At 39.8% G+C, this 4045-nt stretch overlaps 1 long non-coding RNA gene across 1 annotated transcript; it reads left to right on the plus strand.

Annotated features, from left to right (window-relative positions):
* Window positions 1–1153: 1153 nt before the first annotated feature.
* LOC130507719 (uncharacterized) lies at window positions 1154–3697 on the plus strand. Its single transcript, XR_008942417.1, has 3 exons — window positions 1154–2542; window positions 2743–2790; window positions 3514–3697. It is a non-coding gene; the product is annotated as an uncharacterized LOC130507719 (long non-coding RNA).
* Window positions 3698–4045: the final 348 nt, after the last annotated feature.

Here is a 4045-nt window from a genome sequence, read left to right on the forward strand (position 1 = left end):
AAGTTCTTTAAAAGATTTAGAAATGTTATCAAAAACAGATTTTGAAACACAAAAATCTTTGATTTTATCAAGATCAAAACGTTTCACATTATGAGCACTAACCATAACAAACATGTCCGGTATAGAGACAGCCATATTAAACCCCTTACAGTGCTTTTGCAGATCATAAGACAAAGATTCATGAGCTGCTTCTGACTTCAAGTTTTTCTGCTGTTCTCCTTGTGTCGTACTCTCTGGTTCTTCCTTTGATAAGTCTTCTTCTATAACCTGTGTCAAAGATACAAGGCTACTCGGTTGCACCGGTTCAAGACATGTTAGTTCATCACAAGGTTGTGTATTTTCAAGCAAACCATAATGAAAAGAGTGGTGAGAACACTCATAATTTCTCAGCAGATTTGTTTCTTTATGGTCTTTCAACTGTGGTGAACATTCCGAGACTTCTTTCTGCTCATAGGTGCTGTTCCCACTGTAACGACCCTGATCCATGGCAGTGGCCCATTTGTTTTTTTTTAATTAAAACCCAAAACCCTTTCTATTCTTTTTGTCCCACATTGGAAGTTTGAGCTTCTCACCTCTCTTCCCTCCTCCTATATAAGAGACTCCTTCTCTTCTCTTTTTTTCATCAAGTCAAAGTATTCTTTGCGCATGACAAACTGTTGAATTATTCAACGACCAGTCACTAGTCAATTTTTCCGGTGAGATTTCCGGCGAGCTTCCAGCGGGATTTCTGGGCGAGCTTCCGGTGGGGTTTTCTAGTAAGTATGCCGCTTCCATATTTTCTAGTTATAGGAATCTATTCAGAGAATTCTATTTTAGGGAATCCGCCATTTTTAGGAAATTTCTATTTTAGGAAAGTTTCTATTTTGGGAAAGTTTCTATTTTAGGAAAGTTCCTATTTTTGGAAACTTTATTTTCCTGCGACTCTGAGCCTAAGTCGTTAATCCTCGTGTTGCAGTTGACTTCAGTTGATCACTTCCGTTGTTTTTTCCGGTCAGTTGCTAAGGTGAGGGCTATTCCGTTAAATCCTGAGCTAGTTTAGTACTATTATTATTGAAAGTCTAGTTTCGAAACATGATCTGTTTTTGTGAATCGAGTATGTTTGAAAGTCTTGGTTGCTTATTATTACTTTGATTGTTAAACTGGAAATAGGATAATAGAGGATTCAACGATTGTGTGAAATGATTGACGTTAAAGACTGTTATATATATGTATATATGTAGTTATATAGTAAGGACTATGTGGTGAGTGCGGGGGCCCAGAGTGATTTGGGCTAGCGACGCATATGAGTACGGGGGCCCAGAGAAATCTGAGCTAGCGACGTATAGAGTGCGGGGGCACAGAGACATCTGAGCTAGCGACGCATAGTGGATGAGTACGGGGGCCCAGAGACGTCTGAGCTAGCGACGTATATTGTGTGGTGCGGGGTGCAGAGACGTTTGCATATCGACGCATATTGGTGGAGTGCGGGGGTCCAGAGATGTCTGGACTATCGACGCATATTATGATATCGTATATCCGTATAAGGAGAACGCAGGGTGTGTGGACTAGCTATGTACCATCAGCGTATTGTTTGTTTTGTGTGATGTGCTAGGCATCTTGTCTGTTCATGCTAGAGCTATTCCTACATAGTCGTAGTGCTATGTGCTGAGTCTGTGGTTTGCGGGTTAGCATCCCATACCTCACTGAGTGACTCCCCTGTTACTCACCCTCTTTTTCCCCCTTTCAGGTGAGATAGCCGAGCAAGAGTGATTGCTTTCGGATTGGTGCTTTGGGAGTTTTATTCTTATTTTCAGACTTCGGTTTTATGCTTTTATCGATATTTTCCGGATTTATTTTATTTATGCTATTATTGGATTATGGTGTTGAGTTTGACTTTTGAGAAGTAATAAATGGAGACTTTTATGAGATTATTATTTATTATATTATTTTAGAAAATCGGGGTATTACAATTTGGTATCAGAGCGGGGTTCCGTCCCGGCTCTGACCCGGGACGGCGATTTATGGGACTCGGATTTCAGTGATTTTTTAATGTTTTGGGATTGGGAGTTTTTTTTAAAAAAAATGCACCCTTCTGCCGAGCATCATTCGGTTAGTCGTTAGAGATTCTGGTTTTCTTTTCTTATGCAGGTGAATACCAAGTTTCTTTCGTTTCCATCGTCTATTACCTTGTATCTTTCTTTTCTTCGAAGCTGTGGACGTTCTTTCTTCATCTCTTTGGAATTCGAGGACGAATTCTTCTTAAGTGGGGGAGAATTGTAACGACCCTGATCCATGGCAGTGGCCCATTTGTTTTTTTTTAATTAAAACCCAAAACCCTTTCTATTCTTTTTGTCCCACATTGGAAGTTTGAGCTTCTCACCTCTCTTCCCTCCTCCTATATAAGAGACTCCTTCTCTTCTCTTTTTTTCATCAAGTCAAAGTATTCTTTGCGCATGACAAACTGTTGAATTATTCAACGACCAGTCACTAGTCAATTTTTCCGGTGAGATTTCCGGCGAGCTTCCAGCGGGATTTCTGGGCGAGCTTCCGGTGGGGTTTTCTAGTAAGTATGCCGCTTCCATATTTTCTAGTTATAGGAATCTATTCAGAGAATTCTATTTTAGGGAATCCGCCATTTTTAGGAAATTTCTATTTTAGGAAAGTTTCTATTTTGGGAAAGTTTCTATTTTAGGAAAGTTCCTATTTTTGGAAACTTTATTTTCCTGCGACTCTGAGCCTAAGTCGTTAATCCTCGTGTTGCAGTTGACTTCAGTTGATCACTTCCGTTGTTTTTTCCGGTCAGTTGCTAAGGTGAGGGCTATTCCGTTAAATCCTGAGCTAGTTTAGTACTATTATTATTAAAAGTCTAGTTTCGAAATATGATCTGTCTTTGTGAATCGAGTCTGTTTGAAAGTCTTGGTTGCTTATTATTATTTTGATTGTTAAACTGGAAATAGGATAATAGAGGATTCAACGATTGTGTGAAATGATTGACGTTAAAGACTGTTATATATATGTATATATGTAGTTATATAGTAAGGACTATGTGGTGAGTGCGGGGGCCCAGAGTGATTTGGGCTAGCGACGCATATGAGTACGGGGGCCCAGAGAAATCTGAGCTAGCGACGTATAGAGTGCGGGGGCACAGAGACATCTGAGCTAGCGACGCATAGTGGATGAGTACGGGGGCCCAGAGACGTCTGAGCTAGCGACGTATATTGTGTGGTGCGGGGTGCAGAGACGTTTGCATATCGACGCATATTGGTGGAGTGCGGGGGTCCAGAGATGTCTGGACTATCGACGCATATTATGATATCGTATATCCGTATAAGGAGAACGCAGGGTGTGTGGACTAGCTATGTACCATCAGCGTATTGTTTGTTTTGTGTGATGTGCTAGGCATCTTGTCTGTTCATGCTAGAGCTATTCCTACATAGTCGTAGTGCTATGTGCTGAGTCTGTGGTTTGCGGGTTAGCATCCCATACCTCACTGAGTGACTCCCCTGTTACTCACCCTCTTTTTCCCCCTTTCAGGTGAGATAGCCGAGCAGGAGTGATTGCTTTCGGATTGGTGCTTTGGGAGTTTTATTCTTATTTTCAGACTTCGGTTTTATGCTTTTATCGATATTTTCCGGATTTATTTTATTTATGCTATTATTGGATTATGGTGTTGAGTTTGACTTTTGAGAAGTAATAAATGGAGACTTTTATGAGATTATTATTTATTATATTATTTTAGAAAATCGGGGTATTACAATTTCTTTGATCCCAAATCGAGTTGAAGCAGATAAGCTGGCAGACTTCAGACCTATTTCATTGTGAAATGTCTTATTTTTTTTAATAATTGGTTTTCATCGTGAAATGTCATCTACAAAATTGTCTCTAAGATTTTAATTCGTAGGCTGCTGAAAGTAACACCAAAGATGGTTCAAATATTCAATGGGTGTTTATTACAGACATGTTTGCAAAAAGTGTCTTGCAATGTAAATTGTCCAAAGTTTTGACAGATCAAGTATTTCGAAGCGAGGTCTTCTAAAGATGGACTTAAGAAACACTTTTGATTTGG

The sequence above is a fragment of the Raphanus sativus genome, unplaced genomic scaffold (assembly GCF_000801105.2).
Source record: "Raphanus sativus cultivar WK10039 unplaced genomic scaffold, ASM80110v3 Scaffold5355, whole genome shotgun sequence".
NCBI lineage: Eukaryota > Viridiplantae > Streptophyta > Magnoliopsida > Brassicales > Brassicaceae > Raphanus > Raphanus sativus.